This window comes from Mesoplodon mirus, assembly GCF_964341445.2.
Source record: "Mesoplodon mirus genome assembly, chromosome: 5".
Lineage (NCBI taxonomy): Eukaryota > Metazoa > Chordata > Mammalia > Artiodactyla > Ziphiidae > Mesoplodon > Mesoplodon mirus.
The window spans coordinates 55,917,729-55,931,171 of NC_138980.1; positions in this window are offsets into that span (position 1 = coordinate 55,917,729).

Here is a 13,443-nt window from a genome sequence, read left to right on the forward strand (position 1 = left end):
CCAACACACTTCCACTCACTGAGTGATTAATTTAGCTATTGTAAAGCTGCCCAAAGTTCATCATCCTTCCCTTTTCTCATACCCTTCCATCTAAACCATTTGGGGATGGTGAGCATTAAAGAGAATATTATCAGGAACTGGACTGGGAGACAGTATCTCAATTTCTCCATATGTGCAAGGAACAGCTCAGACTAAGTGATCTCTAGAGCCTGAATGTCATTGTAGAATATCAGCTCTGACACTCTACAATGTTAATGTCATACCAGAGTACAGTTTTGTAAGTCACCAAGGCAGGGGAGTTGCTCCAAAGTCCCTGAGTCCTACCCTGGCTTACCCAATGCATGAGTCTCCTCTACAGCATCCCATGACTGACTGCCCGCTCTTTACTTATATTCTTCCAATTCTTTTAACCAACTTTTAATCCCAGCATGTAGTACCTGTTAAGTCACTCAATATGTTTATCAAATGAACAAACAAACAACTGAACGATCCAAGATAATACATCCAAATTTATTCAGGGATAGCTCTGAGCAAAAGGAAGTTCTATATCATACAACTTATAAACTCACATTTAAAATAATTATATCAATAACAGCAATTACCACTTGTCAAGTGATCATTAGATGTCAAGCACTGTACTACTGTCTTAACGTGCATTCTCTCATGGAGCTGAAATCTGCCTGCCTACGGTTTCAACCCGCTAGTCCTAATTCTACCCTAACAGCCGCCATCTGAGACCTTGCTATGTGCCTGGCACTAAGCTACACACTTTACATAGCTTCTCTCATTTAATATCTTCAACAAACTTATGAGGTAGATGTTATCATCTCTACTGACTAATGAAGAAAGAACAGGGAGGTTAAATAACTAGCACAAGAAGACAATAAATCGAAGTGTATGGATTAAAAGCCAGGATGGTTAATACAAAAGTTCATGTGCTTAATCACAGTGCAATGCCTCATCCCAATGACTAAGAGACCTTAGCGCTCCTCTCTTGTGGAGGACTCCAACTAAGGATTTCAACTAAGGTATACAAGAAGCTTCTGCTTTAAGACAGCCCAGATAGTAAAGTGAGAAAGGCAGTGAGAGCGGTTCACTCTGCAACCCTCCCCAGGCCTGGAGGTATAGTCTAAAGGTTCCAACTGGCTCTTGCCTAGAGCGGCCCCACCTTCAGGACTCACCACCGTGGAGGAGACAATGGCAGAGAAGCCTGTCTGGAGCTAAACAAGCGAATCCCACCACACTATGACGCATGTAAACCTACCAAGTCCTACAGTCCCACCAAGGGCCAGAGACACGAGCCTGGCTCTCCCCACGCCTGGAAGCACTGAAGCCAACACACGCTAGTGCCTACTGTTACATCAGACCAGCAGATTGCAAACTTTTTGGTCCCAGGACTCCTTTACACTCTCTGAAATCATTGAAGATCTGAAAGAGTTTTGGTTTATGTAGGTTATATCTATCAATATTTACTGAGTTAGAGATTCAAACTGAGAACTAAAAAGAAATGTTTATTGTAATACAACCTAACAATAAACCTATTAACAAAAATAACATATTTTTACAAAAAGTAACTGTGTTTCCTAAAGCACACACACACAAAAATACTGGGAAGCACAGGATTGTTTTACTTTTTTGCAAATCTCTTTAATGTTTGGCTTAGTAGAAGACAGCTGGATTCTTATTTCTGCTTCTGTATTCAGTCTGTTGCAATATCATAAGTCATACTGCCTCTGGAAAACTCAACTGTACTCCCATGAGGGAATGAGACTGAAAAAGGTAAATAATGAAAATAGTTTTGCTTCCCACATCAAAGTTTCCCCAGACTATACTTTGAGAATTTCTGCCCTAAACCAATCACATAACACATAGCTGTGTACTTTCCTGCTGTGCCCTGGCCTTCTCTCTGAGCTTCTAGTCAGGCCCATCTTTTTTTTTTTTTAACTTATTTTATTGAAGTATAGTTGATTTACAATGTTGTGTTAATTTCTACTGTACAGCAAAGTGATTCATATTTATTTACAGATATATATACATTCTTTTTCATATTATTTTCCATTATGGTTTATCACAGAATACTGAATACAGTTCCTTGTGTTATACAGTAGGATCTTGTTGTTTATCCATTCTATATACCAATATAATAGTTTGCATCCAAATTCCCAATTCATCCCTCCACGACCCACCTCCCCCTTGGCAACCACAAGTCTGTTCTCTATGAGTCACTTTCTGTTTTGTAGATAAATTCATTTGTGCCATATTTTAGATTCCACATATAAGTATATTATATGGTATTTGTCTTTCTCTTTCTGACTTATTTCACTTACTGTGATAATCTCTAGGTCCATCCGTGTTGCTGCAAATGGCATTATTTCATTCCTTTTTATGGCTGAGTACTATTCCATTGTGTGTGTGTGTATGTGTGTATATATATATATACTCACTCCACATCTTCTTTATCCATTCTTCTCTCCATGGACATGTGGGTTGTTTCCATGCCTTGGCTATTGTGAATAGTGCAGCTATGAACATAGGAGTGCATGTATCTTTTTGAACTAGAGTTTTCTCTGGGTATATGTGGCCAGGCCCATCCTAACTGTTGCCTTCTTACGACACAGTCTCTGATTCTGCATCTCCCTACCCACATGCTGGGAAAATTCTCTTCCTTCTTTGAATCCTAAAAGTCCTTTGTTTCTTCCTCTTGTGTGTTACACATCACTTTTTAATTTGGGGGGAGGGGGGGAGTCATCTGCAGCCACACTTTATCCCTCTGCTCTAGCGACAAGTCTAAAATAGGAACCGCATCTCACTCAAGTCCCTTCTCTCACTTAGACACAACACATGGCAGGGTATCCACAGGAAACACTTATTTGATTAATTTTATGACAAGTACAGCATGTAAAACTGAGAGGAGAGTAATAAAAGCATGAACTTATAGTTGGATACACCTGGGTTCAATTCTTTACTCTGCCACCTCCTACCTGTATGACTTGGAACAAGTTTCTTAACCATTGAGCCTGTTTCTACAACTGAAAAATGGGACTCAATAACAGACATTTTAATGTGAGAACTTAGGAATTTAGCACAATGTTGGGCACAGTAAATTCACAGTTATTACTGTTAATATTACTGGCTATTATCTATCTATAGCCAAGCCATCCCTGAGTCCACAGTGATACATGACACAGGTGAAACTTGAGGATGAGAGATGGTGTGAAACTCACTGCCAGGGGATTCTACCCTGGACCATTTAGGGCTCAGACTCAAAAACCCTTCTTGGGCTTCCCTGGTGGCGCAGTGGTTGAGAGTCCGCCTGCCGATGCAGGGGACGCGGGTTCGTGCCCCGGTCCGGGAAGATCCCACATGCCGCAGAGCGGCTGGGTCCGTGAGCCATGGCCGCTGAGCCTGCGCGTCCGGAGCCTGTGCTCCTCAACAGGAGAGGCCACAACAGTGAGAGGCCCAAGTACCGCAAAAAAAAAAAAAAAAAAAGAACGCTTCTTAAGTATAGACACTTCCTCATATCTCTTTTCAGGTCTTCCCTAATGGTCCCCTCCCCAAGACTCTCTGTCAGTACTTCTCACCTCCTGCTTAACTCCTTACAGGGCACCTGTCATTCTACCTGCATAGCCTCTCATATCCATCGATGTGTCCCCTCCTTCACTGTCCCACCCATTCTGAACCACCATACCTTCTCACAGCACTACTACAACAACTCTTGATTTGTTTCTCTCCTTCCTTTAGACCCTTTTAATCCATTCTTCACTTGGCAGCCAGAATAACTCTTATCAATGGTCTTTATCAATTCACTGCTCAAAACTCTGTAATAATTTCTCATTGCTGGCCATCATCAAAAAGTCTATAAACAATCAATTCTGGAAAGGGTGTGGAGAAAAAGGAACCTTCCTACACTGTTAGTGGGAATGTAAATTGGTGCAGCCACTATGGGAAACAGTATGGAGGTTCCTTAAAGAACTAAAAATAGAACTACCATATGATCCAGCAATCTCACTCCTGGGCATATACTGGAGAAAACTCTAATTCAAAAAGATACATGTGGGCTTCCCTGGTGGCGCAGTGGTTGAGAGTCCGCCTGCCGATGCAGGGGACATGGGTTCGTGCCCTGGTCTGGGAAGATCCCACATGCCGCGGAGCAGCTAGGCCCGTGAGCCGTGGCCGCTGAGCCTGTGCGTCTGGAGCCCGTGCTCCACAACGGGAGAGGCCACAACAGTGAAAGGCCCGCATAACGCAAAAAAAAAAAGAAAAAGATACATGCACCCCTATGTTCATAGCAGCACTATTTACAATAGCCAAGACATGAAAGCAACTTAAATGTCCATCGACAGATGAATAGATAAAGAAGATGTGGTACATATATACAACGGAATACTACTCAACCATAAAAAAGAATGAAATAATGCCATTTGCATCAACAAGGATGGACCTAGAGATTACCATTCTAACTGAAGACAGAGAAAGACAAATATCATGATACCACTTATATGTGGAATCTTAAAAAATCATACAAATGAACTTACTTACAAAACAGAAGTAGACCTGCAGACATAGCAAACAAACGTATGGTTACCAAAGGGAAAGGTGAGGGAGGGATCAATGAAGAGCTTGGGATTAACATATATACACTATTATATATAAAACAGATAACCAACAAGGACCTACAGTATAGCACAGGTAACTATACTCAATATTTTGTAATAACCTATAAAGGAAAAGAATCTGAAAAAGAATACATATGTGTGTGTGTGTCTGTGTGTATATATATATATATATAGATATAGATATAGATATAGATAGATATCTGAATCACTTTGCTGTACACCAGAGACTAACACAACATTGTAAATCAACTATACTTCAAAAAAAAAAATCCCATTGCCCATAGATTAAACTCCTAACTCCTTACCATGCCCTACAAAGTCCTTCATGACCTGGACCCTCCTCAACTCTCCACCCTTTTTCACCGCATTCTCTCCACCCTGCCTTTGTTCACCATGCTTCAGACATAGTGGCCTTCTTTCTACTCCTAGAATCTGCCAAGCTCTCCCCCACCTCCAGGCCTTTGTGTTGGTTGCTCCCCTGTCGGGAATGCTCTCCTGATAACTCCTTATATGGCTGGCTCATTCTCATCCTTCAACTTTCAGTGCAAATGTGTATCTTCAAAAGGGGCTCAGTGACCACCCTGTTCAACATGGCCTCACTGGTAACCCTCTCACTCATTGGTCTATTTCTTTCATGTGACTTCTGTTGAGTTATAATTATTTATTTGTGGAGGTTTTGTGTGTCTTCCTTACTAGAATATAACCTCCATGAGGCATAAATTTTGTAGGTTTTTTTCATCGTTGTGTAACAACACTACATACGGCACTCAGCACCTGTAGGTACTCAATAAACATGAAATATATACTGAATAAATGAATTATTGGTCCAAGGTTTGGTAAATGGTATAAGACAAGTTTCCAAACCTTATCTGCTATAGTATCAGGAAAGGAAAGTGACACTGACTCCACTCAAGCCTGAGGGTAAAATATGTAATCTCATTGTCAGGGGATTCCACTGGGAATTTCTACAGCTCATACTCAAGAATCTTTTTCAAGTGCAAACTAGTTCCTGATACCCTCCTCCAGTCTTTCCCAGCTGATTCTCTGCCAGTAGCTACCACTAACTCCTCAATCCACCCTCTGCTTAATTCCTTGCTGGTCCCCCAGCTTTTCCTACTAGAAAAAACAAAAACAAGAACCCAAAAGCCTTTCTCCATAAGGATGACTTCTAATTGCTACGTGGACACATGCAGGAATTAACAAAACTTGTAAGAATTCCAGAATCATAAAACATTTATGATCATGGTCCTTGGTTCATAACTTCTGACTCCCTCTTGAGAGGGAGCTTCATGGGGTTTCTGTCTGCTATAAGAATTGGACTCACCAAACTTCTTTCCAAAACAACCTCACATCTTAGCCTGACAAGATCATCCTTGTCTCAAATTGACACCTTGTATTTCAAAGGCTTTTTGTACAGTGGAGTCCCCAGATATCTAGGCTCTGCCATTCTCTCTTCCACTGCCTGCCACTCGTGGCTGTTAGGCAAGGATGGCTCTTACGACCAGTAGGGAGGCGACCACTGATGTATCAGCAACCAGCTAACATATCAAAATAATCATCCGCTGTGCCCTTTTGGGCCTAAATGCCAGTGTGTGCCCTCTCCCAGGCACTACACAAATCCTCGCCAGTGAATTGATTGAATTGTGGAGAGCTATGCTCAGGTGGTCTTTATGGTTATAATACTTTCAAAGCTTATAAATATGTTTGAGATTACAGTACAGTGGGTAATGTTATATGCATGCAGACTGGGAGAAACAGCTTCTAGCCGTTTAAAATGTTTAGCACATGCTAAAGAAATCCCATTCTGCCTCATCTTGATATGCAAGTGCCAGGGCACTGGAAGGTGGGAGAGAATTATCTACCCATGTCCACTATCAGTACCCCATCTTGAACTTCGTTGTCATTGTTTGGCTGAGAGCTATTTGGCAAGCTGTTTTGAAAGGCCCCAGTTTGCTAAATTCAAGAAACTCATGTAAGAAGCAGTGAGAAAAACAATCGAAGCAACAATAAAACACAGGCTTACCCTGGCACATTACAGAAATGTTCCCTCTCCTTTTCCACCTCTCTCCCCAAGACATTACCCCCTGCCTCGAGCAAGTGGGAGATCTGGACTTCGTTGATCGAACCTGGTATGCTGTGCCTACAGGGCCCCTATTAGTATTGCTCAGGGACTGTCTGGGCCAGGCCAAGAGAGCTGAACCAGATGCTTATGGAGCAGAAAGACAGTGATCTGCCCACACATGGGAACAGGCAGCACATGAAGCCTTAGAGTTTTTCAGGGTCCTTCTATATTCATTGTATTAACTAATTCTTATAGGCCTTAGGGTTTTTCAGAGTCCTTCTATATTCATTGTATTAACTAATTCTTATAGGCCTTAGGGTTTTTCAGGGTCCTTCTATATTCATTGTATTAACTAATTCTTATAGGAGCCCTGCAAGGATATCTCTCCTTAAAAGAGCAGGAAGCCAACTCAGAAAGGTTCAGTGATTTGCCCAAGATCACAGAGCAAACAGATATAAAGCACCCGTTCTCAAGCCTAAGGATGCTGACTTTCTATGCAAGCCCTTCACATTAATAATAATCATCCCTGTTTGCAACATATATGACAGCCAAAGGTTAATATACCTTGTTAGACACTTAGACACCTGCGCAATATCCATACCTAAATTTCATGTTACAAACGGAATCTCAGTTCTGTTCAGGGCAACAACAAGCCCAATCATGGATGATAAATAATTGATCTGAGGAGGTGGTTCTCAAAACTGAGCATATCAGAATTACCCAGAGAGTTTATTAAAATACAAGTCACTTATTGGACATACCCTTTGCAAATATTTTCTCCCATTCAGTGGGTTTTCTTTTCATCTTGTTAATGGTTTCCTTTGCTGTACAAAAGCTTTTAAATTTAATTAGGTCCAATTCATTTATTTTTTAGTTTGTTTCCTTTATCTGAGGAGACAAATCGCAAAAAAATATTGCTATGACTTAAGTCAAAGAGTGTCCTGCCTACGTTCTCTCCTAGGAGTTTTATGGTTTCCAGTTTTACATTTAGGTCTTTAATCCATTTTGAGTTTATTTTTGTATATGGTGTGAGGAAATGTTCTAACAAGAGGTTAATATCCAAAATATATAATCAGCTCATACAACTCAATATCAAAAAAACATAGTGCCCAATTTAAAAATGGGCAGAAGACCTAAAAGACATTTTTCCAAAGAAGATATACTGTTGGCTAACATGAACATGAAAAAATGTTCAATATTGCTAAGCATCAAAACCACAATAAGATATCATCTCATACCTTTAAGAAGATGTGGCACATACATACAATGGAATATTACTCAACCATAAAAAGAAACGAAACTGAGTTATTTGTAGTGAGGTGGATGGACCTAGAGTCTGTCATACAGAGTGAAGTCAGAAAGAGAAAAACAAATACCGTACGCTAACGTATATATATGGAATCCAAAGAAAAACAAAAAAAAATGGTACTGATGAACTTAGTTGCAGTGCAGAAATAAAGAGGTAGACATAGAAAATGGACTTGAGGACATGGGGTAGGAGGGTGAAGCTGGGGCGAAATGAGAGTAACATCGACATATATACACTAGTGAATGTAAACTAGTTAGCTGGCTGGAAGCAACAGCATAGCACAGGGGTCCGTGCTTTGCGATGACCTAGAGGGGTGGGATAGGGAGGGTGGGAGGGAGGCTCAAGAGGGAGGGGATATGGGGACATATGTATGCATATAGCTGATTCACTTTGGTGTACAACAGAAACTAGCACAGTACTGTGAAGCAATTATACTCCAATAAAGATCTATTTAAATAATAATAATAATAATAAAAGAATGGCTATAAAGACACCACAAATAACAAATGCTGGAGAGGGTGTGGAGAAAAGGAAACCCTCCTACATTGTTGGTGGGAATGTAAATTGGTGCAACCACTATGGAAAACAGTATGGAGGTTCCTCAAAAACCTAAAAATAGGATTACCATATGATCCAGCAATCTTACTCCAGGGTATAATCTGAAGAAAACGAAAACGCTAATCAAAGATATGTGTATCCTAATGTTCTTTACAGCACTATTTTAAAAAGTCAAGGAGAGCTAGGGGAAAATGGCGGAAGAGTAAGACGCAGAGATCACCTTCCTCCCCACAGATACACCAGAAATACATCTACACGTGGAACAACTCCTACAGAACACCTACCGAATGCTGGCAGAAGACCTCAGACGTCCCAAAAGGCAAGAAACTCCCCACATACCTGGATAGGGCAAAGCGGAGAGATTCCCGCACAGAGGATCGGTGCCAACCGTCACTCACGAGCCTGAGAGGCTTGTCTGCTCAACCGCCGGGGCGGGTGGGGGCTGGGAGCTGAGGCTCGAGCTTCGGTCCGAGCGCAGGGAGAAGACTGGCGACGTGAACATAGCCTGAAGCGGGTTGCTGCACCACAGCTAGCCGGGAGGGAGTCCGGGGGAAAGTCTGGAGCTGCCGAAGAGGCAAGAGACTTTTTCTTCCCTCTTTGTTTCCTGGTGCGCGAGGGGAGGGGATTAAGAGCGCTGCTTAAAGGAGCTCCAGAGACGGGCGCGAGCCGCAGCTAACAGCACGGACCCCCGAGACCGGCATGAGACGCTAGGGCTGCTGCTGCCATCGCCAAGAAGCCTGTGTGCGAGCGCAGGTCAATCTCCACACCTCCCTTCCGGGGCCTGTGCAGCCCGCCACTGCCAGGGTCCCGGGATCCAGGGACAACTTACGCGGGAGAACGCACGGCACGCCTCACGCTGGTGCAACGTCATGCCGGCCTCTGCCGCCGCAGGCTCGCCCCGCACTCCGTGCCCCTCCCTCCCCCCCTCCCCGCCCCGAAGCGGCTGCTCCTTTAACCCTGTACTGTCTGAGCGAAGAACAGACGCCCTCCGGCGACCTACACACAGAGGCGCAGCCAAATCCAAAGCAGAGACCCGGGAGCTGTGAGAACAAAGAAGAGAAAGGGAAATCTCTCCCAGCAGCCTCAGGAGCAGCGGATTAAAGCTCCACAATCAACTTGATGTACCCTGCATCTGTGGAATACCTGAATAGACAATGAATTGTCCCAAATTGAGGAGGTGGACTTTGAGAGCAAGATTTATTATTTTTTCCCCTTTTCCTCTTTTTGTGAGTGTGTATGTGTATGCTTCTGTGTGAGATTCTGTCTGTATACCTCTGCTTTCACCATTTGTCTGAGGGTTCTATCCATCCTTTTTTTTTTTTTACTTTTTAAAAATTCTTTCTTAATAATTCTTTTTTATTTTAATAACTTTATTTTATTTTAACTTACTTTATCTTATTTTCCTTCATTCTCTTTCTTTCTTTCTTTCTACTTTTTCTCCCTTTTATTCTGAGCCGTGTGGATGCAAGGCTCTTAGTGCTGCAGCCAGGAGTCAGTGCTGTGCCTCTGACATGGGAGAGCCAACTTCAGGACACTGGTCCACAAGAGACCTCCCAGCTCCATGTAATATCAAACAGCGAAAATCTCCCAGGTATCTCCATCTCAACACCAACACCCAGCTTCACTCAAGGAGCAGCAAACTACAGTGCTGGACACCCTATGCCAAACAACTAGTAAGACAGGAACACAATCCCACCCATTAGCAGAGAGGCTGCCTAAAATCATAATAAGTCCACAGACACCCCAAAACACACCACCAGACGTGGACCTGCCCACCAGAAAGACAAGATCCAGCCTCATCCACCAGAACACAGGCACTAGTCCCCTCCACCAGGAAGCCTACACAACCCACTAAACCAACCTTAGCCACTGGGGACAGACACCAAAAACAATGGGAACTACGAACCTGCAGCCTGCAAAAAGGAGAACCAAAACACAGTAAGATAAGCAAAATGAGAAGACAGAAAAACACACAGCAGATGAAGGAGCAAGACAAAAACCCACCAGACCTAACAAATGAAGAGGAAATAGGCAGTCTACCTGAAAAAGAATTCAGAGTAATGATAGTAAAGATGATCCAAAATCTTGGAAATAGAATAGACAAAATGCAAGAAACATTTAACAAGGACCTAGAAGGACTAAAGATGAAACAAGCAACGATGAACAACACAATACATGAAATTAAAAATACTCTAGAAGGGATCAACAGCAGAATAACTGAGGGAGAAGAACGGATAAGTGACCTGAAAGATAAAATAGTGGAAATAACTATTGCAGAGCAGAATAAAGAAAAAAGAATGAAAAGAAATGAGGACAATCTCAGAGACCTCTGGGACAACATTAAACGCACCAACATTCGAATTATAGGGGTTCCAGAAAAAGAGAAAAAGAAAGGGACTGAGAAAATATTTGAAGAGATTATAGTTGAAAACTTCCCTAATATGGGAAATGAAATAGTTAATCAAGTCCAAGAAGCACAGAGAGTCCCATACAGGATAAATCCAAGGAGAAACATGCCAAGACACATATTCATCAAACTGTCAAAAATTAAATACAAAGAAAACATATTAAAAGCAGCAAGGGAGAAACAACAAATAACACACAATTGAATCCCCATAAGGTTAACAGCTGATCTTTCAGCAGAAACTCTGCTAGCCAGAAGGGAATGGCAGGACATATTTAAAGTGATGAAGGAGAAAAACCTACAACCAAGATTACTCTACCCAGCAAGGATCTCATTCAGATTTGATGGAGAAATAAAAACCTTTACAGACAGGCAAAAGCTGAGAGAGTTCAGCACCACCAAACCAGCTTTACAACAAATACTAAAGGATCTTCTCTAGGCAAGAAACACAAGAGAAGGAAAAGACCTACAATAAACACAAAACAATTAAGAAAATGGGAATAGGAATATACATACCAATAATTACCTTAAATGTAAATGGATTAAATGCTCCCACCAAAAGACACAGACTGGGTGAATGGATACAAAAACAAGACCCATATATATGCTGTCTACAAGAGACCCACTTCAGACCTAGACACATACAGACTGAAAGTGAGGGGATGGAAGAAGATATTCCATCCAAATGGAAACCAAAAGAAAGCTGGAGTAGCAATTCTCATATCAGACAAAATAGACTTTAAAATAAAGACTATTAGAAGAGACAAAGAAGGACACTACATAATGATCAAGGGATCGATCCAAGAAGAACACGTAACAATTGTAAATATTTATGCACCCAACATAGGAGCACATTAATACTTAAGGCAAATGCTAACAGCCATAAAAGGGGAAATCGACAGTAACGCAATAATAGTAGGGTACTTTAACACCCCACTTTCACCAATGGACAAATCATCCAAAATGAAAATAAATAAGGAAGCACAAGCTTTAAATGACACATTAAACAAGATGGACTTAATTGATATTTATAGGACATTCCATCCAAAAACAACAGAATACACATTTTTCTCAAGTGCTCATGGAACATTCTCCAGGATAGATCATATCTTGGGTCACAAATCAAGCCTTGGTAAATTTAAGAAAATTTAAATTGTATCACGTATCTTTTCCGACCACACTGCTATGAGACTAGATATCAATTACAGGAAAAGATCTGTAAAAAATACAAACACATGGAGGCTAAACAATACACTACTTAATAACGAAGTGATCACTGAAGAAATCAAAGAGGAAATAAAAAATACCTAGAAACAAATGACAATGGAGACACGACGACCCAAAACCTATGGGATACAGCAAAAGCAGTTCCAAGAGGGAAGTTTATAGCAATACAATCCTACCTTAAGAAACAGGAAACATCTCGAATAAACAACCTAACCTTGCACCTAAAGCAATTAGAGAAAGAAGAACAAAAAAATCTGAAAGTTAGCAGAAGGAAAGAAATCATAAAGATCAGATCAGAAATAAATGAAAAAGAAATGAAGGAAATGAGAGCAAAGATCAATAAAACTAAAAGCTGGTTCTTTGAGAAGATAAAAAAAATTGATAAACCATTAGCCAGACTCATCAAGAAAAAAGGGGAGAAGACTCAAATCAGTAGAATTAGAAATGAAAAAGGAGAAGTAACAACTGACACTGCAGAAATACAATGGATCATGAGAGATTACTACAAGCAACTCTATGCTAATAAAATGGACAAGCTGGAAGAAATGGACAAATTCTTGGAAATGCACAACCTGCCAAGACTGAATCAGGAAGAAATAGAAAATATGAACACACAAATCACAAGCACTGAAATTGAAACTGTGATTAAAAATCTTCCAACAAACAAAAGCCCAGGACCACATGGCTTCACAGGCGAATTCTATCAAACATTTAGAGAAGAGCTAACACCTATCCTTCTCAAACTCTTCCAAAATATAGCAGAGGGAGGAACACTCCCAAACTCATTCTACGAAGCAACCATCACCCTGATGAAAAAAACCAGACACGGATGTCACAAAGAAAGACAACTACAGGCCAATATCACTGATGAACATAGATACAAAAATCCTCAACAAAATACTAGCAAACAGAATCCAACAGCACATTAAAAGGATCATACACCATGATCAAGTGGGGTTTATTCCAGGAATGCAAGGATTCTTTAATAAACACAAATCAATCAATGTGATACACCATATTAACAAATTGAAGGAGAAAAACCATATGGTTATCTCAATAGATGCAGAGGAAGCTTTTGACAAAATTCAACACCCATTTATGAAAAAAAACCTCCAGAAAGTAGGTATAGAGGGAACTTTCCTCAACGTAATAAAGGCCATATATGACAAACCCACAGCCAACATCGCCCTCAATGGTGAAAAACTGAAAGCATTTCCACTAAGATCAGGAACAAGACAAGGTTGCCCACTCTCACCACTCTTATTCA